The sequence below is a fragment of the Aedes aegypti genome, chromosome 1, assembly GCF_002204515.2.
Source record: "Aedes aegypti strain LVP_AGWG chromosome 1, AaegL5.0 Primary Assembly, whole genome shotgun sequence".
In the NCBI taxonomy this organism is placed as follows: Eukaryota; Metazoa; Arthropoda; class Insecta; order Diptera; family Culicidae; genus Aedes; species Aedes aegypti.
The window spans coordinates 152,960,512-152,974,695 of NC_035107.1; the positions used below are offsets into that span (position 1 = coordinate 152,960,512).

General features: G+C 42.9%; 3 long non-coding RNA genes across 3 annotated transcripts in view; 1 reads left to right on the forward strand and 2 right to left on the reverse strand.

The window, feature by feature from the left end:
* Window positions 1-2,143: 2,143 nt before the first annotated feature.
* The window catches only part of LOC110678384, a 33,097-nt gene continuing 21,056 nt past the window's right edge, over window positions 2,144-14,184 (forward strand). Inside the window, exon 1 of the long non-coding RNA XR_002501554.1 lies at window positions 2,144-2,351. This is a non-coding gene — a long non-coding RNA (uncharacterized LOC110678384). The remainder of the gene's footprint in view (window positions 2,352-14,184) is intronic.
* Window positions 2,220-4,306, reverse strand: LOC110678394. Its single transcript, XR_002501564.1, has 2 exons — window positions 2,521-4,306; window positions 2,220-2,461 (listed from the first exon to the last, which is right to left on the reverse strand). It is a non-coding gene; the product is annotated as an uncharacterized LOC110678394 (long non-coding RNA).
* Window positions 6,713-8,541, reverse strand: LOC110678392. The gene is made up of 3 exons (XR_002501563.1): window positions 8,366-8,541; window positions 8,218-8,299; window positions 6,713-8,149 (listed from the first exon to the last, which is right to left on the reverse strand). It is a non-coding gene; the product is annotated as an uncharacterized LOC110678392 (long non-coding RNA).

The window sequence follows — 14,184 nt, forward strand, 5'->3', positions numbered from 1 at the left end:
AGATTTTTGCAATCAAGCTTTGCACATAAATTATAATGACAATGCAGATAGAACCAGGAATTCAGTTACTCTTATTTTTTATGTGCAATGCAACTACAATAGAAGGGTAGATGCAGTTCAATTCATATGATCTTGCATTTATATTTTGGACCGCACATAAATAGGAAAACAAATGGTGCGCTCTTGAACTGTTTTGTTTTGTTTAGCCTTCTCTAATAGTGGTTATCACGCCCAATGGTATGGGTGCCCTAGTGTAGATGTAGTTGTGAACCTTAGAGGAAAACAATATGCACTCAGTCTCGAAAAACACCCAGAAACCGGGTGTAAATTTTTCAAATTAGGTAATATTTCCATATGCATTTTGATGAGTCTGGAAAGCGTGTGCAAGTTTCTTTGAGGAAAACAAAAACAAACTGTGTATGACGAGCGTACACGGAGAAATATTTTTACCTAATTTTTGAGTTTACTTTACGCAAAATTAAGTATATCGATTATAGTTTCAACCCAAAATCTCTCGGTTTTCTCTTTCTCCCACACGAATGTTGTCAAAAATAGAGAGAGCTGCATATACCCAATGGGGGTACTTTGGCCCAATAAGCCAAATTTGGGTATATGCAACTTTTCTTATGTTTGGGTCGAAAGAACTCAATTTTGCGTTAAATTAACCCAAAATTGAGTATATTTTTCTACACTCAGGCAAATTAATTATCGAAATTCTTAAATTCCCCTTTATGAAGCATTAAAAAAATACTTAAAACTTGATTTCATAAGGCTTTTATCGATTTTATATTATTGAAATGACAATCATAATCAAGAAATAAACTAAGCTTAATGAATTTATACAAGTTTCATTGTGCGCCTTACGATTTTCTGCAATAAAATAATATAAAACCTGATTTCATAAGGCTATTATTGATATCATAATATTAAAATGACTATCATAATCAATAAATAAGATAAACTTAATGAAAGTATACACATTTCATTGCGCGCCTTATGATTCCCATTGCTGTCATTACTGTGAAAAAGTTATAAGGTTGTTATTATGAAAACATAACGAGCATTGAGTTGATAGAGCTTACGCTGATTGCAATAGTTGCATCGTCACGTCGGCATTTTTAATTAGGGATTCTTGATTGATAAAAGTTTTGTTTCAACTGATAGTGCTGGGGTAAGTTCAAATCTATGTCTAATGCGGACGTAGGTTTGAAATCATTCAGAACTATTTTATTTTGAAAAGGATAGTTGTTCTAGCACACGCTAATGTAAATTCGTATTCCTTATTACTTTTAGTACGGCTAGCTAACATGAAAACGGGCTTTCCCTAAAAACTACACGAAACGGTTCTCGCCAAAGTGTCTCTGAGGTTGCGAAACAAACCCCGAGAAAAGCTAAACGGAAAGAATATTCAACCAGAGAGCACCATGAAACAATTGCCCTTGTTCAAACTGTAAACATTTCAGATGTCCATCAATGGGAAGCCAATTGCTAAACGGAAATTCTTTCTTTTTTGTTAAAATAAAAATACTAAATAAATTATAGCTCATACTTCTTATTAGTTTTTAACGTCTGTTTTGTATTGGAATATGAAACGTCCAAAAAGTGAAAATCTAGATGAATATTAAATTTTCATCCACTTCGCTAAGGTGAGACTTGGCGAGATTCGTGGAAATTCTATTTTCGTTTGTTGGCTAATTAATTTCTCAGCCAGTAGCTGAAAAATACATTAAAAAGTGTAATAATATCCTGCATGCAATATATAGTTCAATGTACATGAAAAGCGAACTGTGAATAATGGTTTCCATCATTAATAATAATGAACTTCATACTGCTGATGAATTGGATTCTTAAAATTTTACATCAATTTTCATAATGCTATTCTATGAAATAGGCGAGCTATCGCTTTGGCATAATTTAGATAAATTCATAAGGCGAAACAATGAAATGCTTACCGATTTCTTGTGGCAAATAAACATTAGTCAAAATAATGAATATCGATATAATTTTTGCCTGAGTGTAATGGAATTAAAGCCAAACTACCTAGTGGGGACCTTGGAAATTTAGCCAAAATTGAGTTATTGGGCTCAACTACGGAATTGCGTTGAAACAACCCAAAATTGAGTTGAATTCCGTCTCCGTGTATGCTAGTCTACGTGTGTTCAAATGTCACTAAGCTCTATAATCAAAATAGGAAAAAGAAACAAAATTATTCAGATTTCTTTGAAACTTTTTATATATTGTAGACTGAAGTGTGTTTAAATATTTGATTGACTTCAAATCTGACCAATATTTTTGGTGCTTAATCAACGATCAGTGGAATCTGTTTTTGTGGAGTCATCTTCAGCAATCAGGTTTGTTATTTTCATTTATCCACCTGCTGATTGGCCAAACATATTGCTTGTATCCGTGTGGGGCCCAGATGTGGTTGTTGCGTTCGTTTTTCGAAACCTCCCGATGGCCGCTAATGAAATGAAAAAAAAAATAGAGTTCTGTTTTCAATCATGGTAAATATGAACTTACAGTTTAATGAATATCCATGCGCCTGTAATCACTGTCATTTTAGGCGATGTATCGCCCCTCTTCCTGTTTAGAAACTGATGTATAATCAAATTTCATTAAATTACATTTTAACTACAAGACCTTTGGAAACTGAAAACCGATCAGTGAATTTTCCCAACAGTTTTTTTTCTGTTCGTTGTACCGCATTGAACCACGTTCGTCCCACGTGTTGAAATATAATTGTACGCATTCAAATCCTAAATGTGTGACATTGGCATTACACTGCAGAGCATGTGGATACTATATGAAATGGCAGTACATTTTATTGGAATCTAATAGTTTTTAAATGTTGCACATAGATCAAAGTTTGAGACCCTAGTGTCGTGACGCAACCTGGTTTGGACAGTATCAGCCGAATTAAGCTGGCCAAATTTTCTTCACTCCTTAAAAGTGCGACTAATCGCTCTAAAATTCTCCAATAGACTGATTTAATCATATCACGGCAGTGGCAATGAACCCTAGACGGCAACGCTTCGGTACCGATCCACGCACTCGTGTTTAGCTTCGTAAGCCGCTGTCCTCAGGACGCGGAGTAGGCACACGCTCTCCTTCCTTTTCACACTCTCGATGGCCGCTTGCAATGCGTTCCTATGCGATCAAAAGCCGAACGCCCTGCTCACTTCGTGTCTGTCTTTCAGCCGAAGCATTCGTCTCCACCCAAATTTCGGGTCCCGAGCCCAATCATATCCCGAAATCTCATTTGAAACATCCGGCGCTGCAGAGGAAGACTGCCATAATTATTTCGCGCGGCATCATTTTTATTTTCATATTTTATAGCAGGTTTCAAATAGGCGACGTACACGCTAAACATTTTTAAGTCATGTCTCATACTTTTACCTCATATTTCTAATGAAATCTATATCTACTACAATATTCCCCTCCTCTACTCTCTCTGATATATATATATTTTTCTGTTCGACAAAGTATATATTTTTTTTTTGGTCTGTTTTTAATTTACGTGATGATCCATTGAAACTTACATAAAAACAAGCATCAGTTCAAGCCTGAGTCATTTCAATGCATATTTAAAAAATGGCTGAATTTAAAAAGTTGACATTATCTAGTAAGTTGAATTGACGCAACATTGATTTTTTTCTACTCAAGCCTGAGAAAACGCATTAACTCAAATTTATCATATTGAGCCGAACTATCCCCATTTGGTAGATGCAGATTGCCCTATTCAACATCGTGAGGAAGAGAGATAATACCGAGTGATTTGAGATTGAAAGAATAATCGATTTACTTATAATAACTCAATAATTAAGTAAAAAATCTTCTTGTAAGACAACTTTTAGTGTACTTTTGCGTTTCATCTTAAAAATCAACTGTACCAAAAAAAGTAAATGACTCCATAGTGTGGCCAGTTTGATACTGTTTGACTTTTCTTTTTCTTAAGCATACTCAGCCAGAAGATGTTCATTGTTTCTTCTTAATTTCCTTATCAAACCGAACACGTATTTGTTTGGAAGTATAATCCTAATTGAAGCTTTAATTAAAAAAAATAAAGCTGTTACCCAACCAGCATTAACTCTAATCCTAATCGAATGAAAATCCAATCCAATTTTAAAATTAATCTGACTCCAATCCAAATCCAATCACAAATAAATCTTATTCAAATTTAAGCCAAACACAATCCAAAATCAATCCTTTAAATCCAAACTCATCAAAATTCAAACCGAATCCAATCTATATCGTATCCTTATCCGATAAAAATCCGATCCAATTTTAATTCAAATATGATCCAATGCTAATTCAACAAAAATCCGATCCGAATCCAATCCAAATTCAATTTCAACCCAATGAAATTTGGATCCAAATTAAATTTTAATTCAATCCAAATTGCATTCAAATCCAATCCAATTTAATCTAAATCAATTAAAATTCTAACCGAATTTTATTCACATCAAATCCTAAAACAATCAAAATTCAACCAAATAAATATATTCCAAATCCAAATTAAATCTAAATCTAATCCATATCCTTTCTAAATTCAACACAAATCCAAGCTAAATAAAATCAAAACCAATCCACCTCTAATCCAAATCTAGTTCAATTCAAATCAAATTCCAATCAAAATCCCATCGAAATCCAATTTAAATTAAATTGAATCAAAATGTAATTCATATTTTTTTATAAATTTCAGCCGAACCTAGTGCATACTCAGTCTAAATTTAATGCAGTTCAATTCAAATCCGAACAAATTCAAACCAATTCAAATCCAAATCTAACTCTAATCCAATCTAAATCCAAATGCAATCCAAATCCATACTAACCTAATTTTAAGTGTGATCCAAACCTAATTTGACTCCATTCCAAATAAATCCAACCCTAATGAAAACTAAATCCAAAATAATCCAAATCCAATCCAATCCAACCCAATAGAATCCAAAATGAATACGATCTAAATCCAATACGTTTCCAATAACTATCCGACCCAAAATCCAATTCAAATCTAACCAAATCCTAAAATCCAATTTAGCTTGAATCCAAATCAAATGGAAAATAAATCAGAATCCAATTACAATTCCAATCCAATAAAATCCGATCCAAATCTAACTATAATCAAAATTCAAACCGAACCCGATCAAAATCAAATTCAATAAATTTTGATTCCAAATCCAATCCAACTTAGTCCTGGGCCCAAATTCAATTCAAATCCAAAACAAATCGCATTCAAATCAAATTTTATCCAAGTCCAATGAAATTCTAAAATCTAATAAGCCGAATCCGATTTAATCCAAATGCAAATCTAAACTAAACCTTATCCTAATCCATTCCAAAAACAATTCAAATCTAATCCAAATATCTTCAAAATCCAATCCCCCTCTAATCGAAATTACAATCCAATTTAAATACAAAACAAATTCAATCCATATTCAATCGACATCCCAAACGAATCCATCCAATTCCAGTCATATCACAATCCAATCCAAATCCAATCAAACAAAATCCAATACAAAACCAATCAAATTCCAATTCAATCTAATCCTAATTCTTTACAAAGCCAATCTGAATCCAGTGTAAACCAAATCCAATCGAAATCGAATCCATCCAAATTTTAATTGAATTCAGTTTCCATTCAAGTCCTAATAAATTTCACATCCTGAATCCGTTCCAAATTCTATCTAAATTTAATTCCAATCCAAATCTAATCCAAATTCGTTTCTAATCCAATTAGAAATAAAATTGAATTCAAAGGTTTTTTTTTTTATTAATCTAAGCCAAACCATTTACATATTCAATATAAATTCATTCCAAATCTAAACTAATCCAAGTCCCATTGAAATCCAAATCAAACTCAAGTCCGATCTTAATACAAATACAATTCAAATCCATATCGACTTCATTCCAAATCTTATTCAACTCCCAATGCTCAATTCAATCCATAGTATAATCTAATCTAATTCAAATCCAGTCCAAACTCTCTTCAAGTCCCATCCATTTTTTTTATTAAATTCAAATAAAGTCGAATCTCAATTCGATCTATGTCCAATTTAAATAAAATTTAATTCATTTTACATCCAAGTCAAAGCCAAATCTAGTGTTTATTCAATCTCAAACAAATCGGATCCAAATGTTATCCTAATTCAATTCAAATACAATCCAAACAAATTGAATTCCAATTGAAATCCAAATCCAACTTAAAACCATGACAACTCCAAATAAAACCAAATCCATTCCAACTTTATTCCAAATCTAATTCAACTCCAATCCAATACAGATCCAATTCACATCCACTCCAATCCGAATACAATCTAATCCATTCCAGATCAAATAAACCAAATCCCAAGAAAATCTAAAGCCAATCCATATGTAATCAAAATTTATTTCAAATTCAATCCAAATTCAACATAAACGAATGTTGCTAGCGCAATTTGCCAAATACTGTTTTTCAAGTTATCAAAAAAACTTCATCTTTCATCTTCGACCTCAATTCAACCGGTACATACACTCATCCACGAATTTTACCTCGGAGTCCTCGCGCTCCATTTAGTGTTCTCGTAGAACTTTTGCTATGAAATTTTATATATCTCATCTCGGAGACCTCTCGCTCCGGCATTATCGAACCATTTTCCCTTGTTTTTTTTACCGCGGAGACCTCTCGCTCCATATTTGCTTCTAGGAGACCTCTCGCTCCAGTATCTTTATTTCATTTTTTTTTCTCATTTTAGACAATTTCGGAAACTTTTCCCTTGTTGCAATAATTGAATAAATTTCACATCCATTTTTAATATCACTTTCTTTGTATCGTAAATGTCTGCCACCAAAAACTCAAAATAAAAATGACCCACACCAAATTTCGATCCACGTGGCTTGACCACCATTTTGTTAGGAATTGCATTCCGCTTGCGTTATTCCTGAACGTATTTTTTCACCTTATAACCAGCTTATATCACCAATTAAATACTTACGGGAGCGTGAACTACGCCATTGTCGTGACGCAACCTGGTTTGGACGGTATCAGCCGAATTAAGCTGGCCAAATTTTCTTCACTCCTTAAAAGTGCGACTAATCGCTCTAAAATTCTCCAGTAGACTGATTTAATCATATCACGGCAGTGGCAATGAACCCTAGACGGCAACGCTTCGGTACCGATCCACGCACTCGTGTTTAGCTTCGTAAGCCGCTGTCCTCAGGACGCGGAGTAGGCACACGCTCTTCTTCCTTTTCACACTCTCGATGGCCGCTTGCAATGCGTTCCTATGCGATCAAAAGCCGAACGCCCTGCTCACTTCGTGTCTGTCTTTGAGCCCAAGCATTCGTCTCCACCCAAATTTCGGGTCCCGAGCCCAATCATATCCCGAAATCTCATTTGAAACATCCGGCGCTGCAGAGGAAGACTGCCATAATTATTTCGCGCGGCATCATTTTTATTTTCATATTTTATAGCAGGTTTCAAATAGGCGACGTACACGCTAAACATTTTTAAGTCATGTCTCATATTTTTACCTCATATTTCTAATGAAATCTATATCTACTACACCTAGAAGCCGTTTTATCTGATTTTTGCACATAAAATATAATGGAGATTTAATCTCAGTGCCGGACAATTATGGGTTGGTATGGGCCATCTTTCACCGAAAAGATTGTTGCCACATACTCAACAACCCTGAATGAATCAAATTCATTCACCTGAAAAGAGAAGGACATACGAAGATAAGTCTTCGGTATGTTTCATTATCGTACGTACTATGATTGATTTAGAGATTCATGTGATCAATAGAGTTTCTTCAGCAAAACCATTACTTTATCGAGTGTTGAAAACTACGCCATAGAAAGCCAAAAAAGCGTTGTTGGTAAAGTTGATGGCTCTGAACGATCCGGAATACCAACGCAGTGCCATGTCAAATGCTGGCACTCCCGACCGCCCCCGAAATGGAACCGATGAGTTTCAATCTTTCTACTTTGCGCTAGTATCGGAATTAGCAACGGAATGGTCCAAACAGATACCGCATAACGCAACTACACTCATCAGACACAGTTTGCTGGGTGTGCCAAATGCTGCAGCTTCCATTTGTCTGCTTCGTCAATCGGCCAGGGTACGAGAAGCATCTGCGATGTGGTAGCCTGTGGGAACTACGTCCAAGTTCTGGAACAATTAGAAAGTCGAACAGTTGATCGCTAATTATCAAATTGAGAAAGTTCGACGTAAACTACCTTATGGCAAGTGAAGGAAAAAAAACGCAGATTACAGTAATGAAATTGATCACTCTTCCGTCTATGGTCGATTGTTGAAACCCTGAAAAGTTTTATCAGAATCAGTAGCCGCATTCCCATGACTTTGTCAGGTATCTTTGGTACTTACCCTGCATTTTTATGATTTGCTTTTTATAAAACCTGCTAATTTACAATGAGTACTAGTCTGAAACTAAAACTTGTTGATATTTTTTACATATTTTTTTCGACGTTACTTGACAATAATAAGTAGTTGTAGGTACTATGCGCTTTGTCATACATCCATGGTTCAGCCGTGTAGTTCCGGCGTATAGAATAGAACTACGGACGACCTGTTCCGGTGGTAAGAGTCCACCAAACGGGGTAACCCCAATTCAAGGTGTGATGCGAAAAACCGTGCTGAGGAATGAATGGTCGAAGGGGTGAAAAAGATGTTCGGCCGTTAACGGAGCCTGTGGGGCACCTGGGCACCCCTCACAGTATTTTGTCCCTTACCGCGTTAATGCAGGGCTCTGGCGTGGTGGACCTCTTTTCCCGTGCTACTCGTGGGATCCAATCATGAATACAAACTTAAACCAAAATCAAAATAATAGTAGTAGTGCAGGTAGTAGCAGTAGTAGGGAAGCGAACCCCTTCGCAAGAAGTGGGTTAGCTAGGTCTCCGTTGAGGAGAGCGGAAGCAGGAGGAGGCAGCAGTGCACGTAGTGCCAGTGCTGGAAACCATATTTCATCCCCGGCTAACGCATCGGGTGAGGTTATGGATGGAGCGTGGTTGATGAGGGCCATCAATAAAAGTAGAGATGGGCTCTCTGCGATGGAAGTGGTTGCACAGCAGCTCGACTCCATAATTGACTTTGCGTCCTCGAAGTCCAACATCAGCAAGGACCTCAAGCAGGCCCTGTTCAGACTTCGTAAGTCGATGTTCGCGGCCAAGCAGAACCATGCTGAACCCATGGCGACTGTGGCTGCGGCAGAACCCGTGGAATTGAAGGTGCCGAAGTCTACCCAGACGGAGCCCTTCGTCTTCGCGGGTAGCCCCAAAAGTGCGGAAGCGAATGCTTACAACAAGCAATCGCAGAAGCGCGCGAGGCAGCCGTCAGGGGAGGAGCTACCCGGCGGCGCTCGCAAGGCCAGGCGGATATTAACCCCGAAAACCGGCAGAAGTGCCGGAAAATCGGACCCCAGCCAGGCGTCCCGGAAAGCCGAGAAGGGTGGGCCCGAAAAGGCTGGCCCCTCACGGAGTGATGGGAACAGGGGGTTGCGACCTTTGAGAGGTCCTCAATCACCACAGGTTAGGGCGGATCAGGGGGGGGACGCCCCCTGGACAACCGTAGTGAGAAAGAAGAAGAAGGAGAAGCAGGAAGTTCAGGAGCGCAGGGATACCAGGCCTAAGAGAAGTAGGAGGGTAGGTGCCAAGCGCGAAAAGGGTGATGCGATCATCATCAAGACGGAAGAGTCCAAGTACTCGGAAGTCCTGAAGGCGATGCGCAGTGACGCGAAGCTCGCAGATCTTGGAGCCGACGTACGCAGTGTCAGACGCACTCGTACAGGTGAAATGATTCTCGAGCTTAAGCGTGACAAGGAGCGCAAGGGCGCCGCCTACAAAAGTTTGGCGGAAGAGGTCCTTGGCGAGGGTGTCGAAGTGAGGGCTCTGACGCAGTCAGTGACTCTGAAGGTGATGAACCTTGACGAGATCACCAACGCAGAAGAGCTCGTCACAGCACTGCGGCAACAGTGCGAGATTCAGGTGACCACCGCTGCCGTTCAGCTACGGAAAGGTCCGGCAGGTACTCAGGTGGCCTTAGTACACCTACCTGTGGCGGACGCAAATAAGTCCGCTAAGGTAGGCAAGATCAAGGTTGGTTGGTCAGTATGCTCACTGAACATACATGAGCAACCGGTGATCTGCTTTAGGTGTAGGGAACCAGGACACAAGTCCTGGGGCTGTAAAGGCCCTGATAGGACCAAGTTGTGTAGGCGTTGTGGTGAGGAAGGTCATAAGGCACTAGGCTGCAAGAACCCTCCCAAGTGCTTGATTTGTTCCGGCAAGTCCGTGAACAACAATCATCCAACGGGAGGCTCAAGGTGCCCGACCTTCAAACTAGCCATTAACGAAAAGTCACAGTGCAGGTAACGCAGCTGAACCTGAACCACTGTGACGCAGCTCAGCAACTGCTGTATCAGGCAGTTGCTGAGTGGGGGACGGACATCGCCATCATATCGGACCCATACCGAGTACCCGCCGGCAACGGCAACTGGGTAGTGGATGGATCCGGAAAAATGGCGGCGATATGGACGACGGGTAAATACCCCGTCCAGGAGTTGGTGTCTACTACCTACGAGGGCTTCGTGATCGCCAAGGTGAACGGGGTCCTCTTTTGTAGCTGCTATGCGCCTCCGAGTTGGTCGACCGAGCGGTTCACGCAGATGCTGGACTGCATGACGACCGTGTTGACAGGGCGAAGGCCAGTAGTAATAGCGGGTGACTTCAATGCCTGGGCCGTGGAATGGGGAAGCCGTATCACGAACCAGCGAGGTCAAATCCTGCTAGAGGCACTGGCCGTGCTAGATGTCGATCTGGCTAATGTTGGTACCAAAAGTACCTTCAGCCGAAACGGAGCGGAGTCGATTATCGACGTTACTTTTTGTAGTCCTGGCCTAACGAGTAGTTCGAACTGGAGGGTAGACAATGCCTACACTCACAGCGACCACCTGGCGGTTCGCTACAGTATCGACTACAACAACAGCAGGCAGCGCGTAGAGGAAGCGGCTAGGTCACGGCCAAGCCCTCGTAGGTGGAAGACATCGTACTTCAATGACGAAGTACTTAGGGAGGCGCTCCGTCGTGAGCGTAACCTACTCGGCCTAAGCGGGGACGAACTGGTAGCGGTGCTTTCGCGTGCGTGCGATGCGACCATGCCTAGGAAAGTCCACCCTAGAAATGGGAGACCACCGACGTACTGGTGGACTCAAGCAATTGCGAACCTGCGCCGTGCCTGCCTACGGGCCAGGAGGCGGATGCAGCGAGCACGTACCGAGCAGGAGCGTGAAGAACGACGGGCGGTGTTCACCGCTGCCAAAGTCGCGCTGAAGTCCGAGATAAGGGCAAGCAAAAAGGCCTGCTTCGAGGGACTCTGTCAGAGTGCCAACGCGAACCCGTGGGGTGATGCCTACAGGATCGTAATGGCGAAGACAAGAGGTGCAATTGCTCCTACGGAGCAATCTCCACAGATGCTGGAGGGGATCATCGAGGGGCTCTTCCCGCGTCACAACCCTAGCCCATGGCCTCCTTTTGTAGGACAGCCGGGGATTGGGGCTGGCGATGAGGATAGAGTAACTGATGAGGAACTTGTAGGGATTGCAAAATCCCTAAGCATGGGGAAGGCACCAGGTCCGGACGGAGTTCCAAACCTGGCCCTCAAAGTCGCAATCTTGGAGGCTCCCGGTATGTTCAGATCTGCTATGCAGATATGCCTGGACGAGGGAGTATTTCCAGATGCGTGGAAGAGGCAGAGCCTGGTACTATTGCCAAAGGCGGGGAAACCACCCGGTGACCCGTCGGCGTATAGACCAATATGCTTGATTGACACGGTGGGGAAAGTGCTCGAGAAGATCATCCTCAACAGACTGTCGAGGTACACCGAGGGTGTAAATGGTCTCTCAGGCAACCAGTTCGGCTTCCGGAAAGGGAGGTCCACTGTAGACGCTATTCTGACGGTTAAGAAAACCGCTGAGATAGCACTCCAGCGTAAGAGGAGGGGTATTCGCTACTGCGCAGTAGTGACTCTGGATGTAAGGAACGCATTTAATAGTGCCAGTTGGGCGGCTATTGCCGATGCGCTCCTGCGTCTGGGGATACCCGAGTACCTGTACAAGATTCTCGGAAGTTACTTCCAGAATCGGGTATTAGTCTATGACACAGAGGTGGGTCGGAAGTGCTTTCACATAACCTCAGGAGTCCCGCAAGGTTCCATCCTGGGTCCGGTGTTATGGAATGTCATGTACGACGAGGTGTTGAGACTAAAATTCCCGGCGGGTGTGGTCATCGTTGGCTTTGCCGACGATATTACGCTGGAGGTCTACGGTGAATCGATCGAAGAAGTGGAACTGACTGCAGCCCACTCGATCGCAATTGTGGAGGAGTGGATGAGCTCCAGGAAACTGGAATTGGCTCACCATAAAACTGAGGCTGTTGTTGTCAACAACCGAAAGTCGGTGCAGCAAGCGGTGATCAGTGTAGGCGACTGCACAATCACTTCGAAGCGCTCCGTCAAACACTTGGGGGTGATGATCGACGATAAGCTTACCTTCGGTAGCCATGTCGATTATGCCTGCAAGAGAGCCTCCACAGCTATTGTGGCACTGTCCCGGATGATGTCCAATAGCTCTGCGGTGTACGCCAGCAAGCGTAAGCTTCTGGCCAGTGTCGCCTCGTCCATACTGAGGTATGGTGGCCCGGCTTGGGGCACGGCTTTGAGTACCGATAGCTACCGTAGCAAGCTAGAGAGTACTTATAGGCTAATGTGCCTGAGGGTTGCGAGCGCGTACCGTACCGTGTCACACGATGCACTTTGTGTCATCACCGGTATGATGCCTATTGGTATCCTTATCATGGAAGACATAGAGTGCTTCGAAATGCGCGGCACAAGAGGCATACGCAGGACTGCCAGACTGGCCTCCATGGTCAAATGGCAGCGTGCGTGGGACAGTTCCACCAAGGGAGTGTGGACTCACAGGTTGATTCCGAGGTTAGATATCTGGGTCAATAGGCGCCATGGGGAACTAACATTCCACCTAACACAGGTCCTTTCGGGTCATGGATGCTTTAGACAATATCTACACCGGTTCGGTCATGCGGGTTCTCCCGAATGTCCAGTTTGTGCAGGTTTAGAGGAAACGGCGGAACACGTTTTGTTCGTGTGCCCGCGTTTCCGCACAATGCGTGACCGCATGTTTGCCACATGCGGTCGGGACACGACTCCGGACAATTTGGTCCAGAGGATGTGTGCAGACGAGTTTGGCTGGAATGCCGTTTCATCGGCTATCACCCACATCGTCTCGGAACTCCAAAGGAGGTGGCGTGTGGACTCGAGGAGTGACTAGTGCAGACGCTAATCAACAGGTGGTCCAAGGGTTCGCAGTCGGCTACGTAGGTCATACCGGTGCCCTACGGCCGAAATCGACCCTTACAGCGATTAAGTGGCCGCGGGGAGAACATCCTGGTAGCGCTGCTGTCGTGGCGCCGGCCTACTGGGTGGATACGAGCCTCTGGTTGTTCGGGGCAGGTGGAGGCCCCTTCGTCAGCAATCCCAGCTCGTGCTAGCTGATAGGGCCTGAGCCTTCAGTAGGTCAAATTGCGAAGCCCGCAGTATCAGTTCTTGATACTTGCGGTGCAGCTGGGCGCGGGCTTAGTGGTCGACCCTGCCCGCCTTCAGCGGACAACAGGAGGTGAGGACCACCCGGGAAGCTGGCAATGCGCCAGCATGCTACCTTGGTGGACCCCCATAAGCGTGTCATCGATGTTCGTTGCTGCATGGCTACGCAGCTAACCTGGAGGATGCGATGTGCAATAGCCCCTCTCCGAAGCAATGCCTTCTTGGTGGTCCCGGAGAGACGAAGGGTTTGGCGGCAATGGAAATGGTTTAGTGGGTCGGGGGTGTAGTCCTGTTTACTGCTTGTACGTAGTAAATGGTCCCCAACCCCACACTCCCGGACCTCGGTCCGGAGTCTGTTGAGCAGATTATCCCCCCATTGCTTAGAAGGAAAAAAAAAAAAAAAAAAAAAGAGGCATACGCAGGACTGCCAGACTGGCCTCCATGGTCAAATGGCAGCGTGCGTGGGACAGTTCCACCAAGGGAGTGTGGACTCACAGGTTGATTCCGAGGTTAGATATCTGGGTCAATAGGCGCCATGGGGAACTAACATTCCACCTGACACAGGTCCTTTCAAG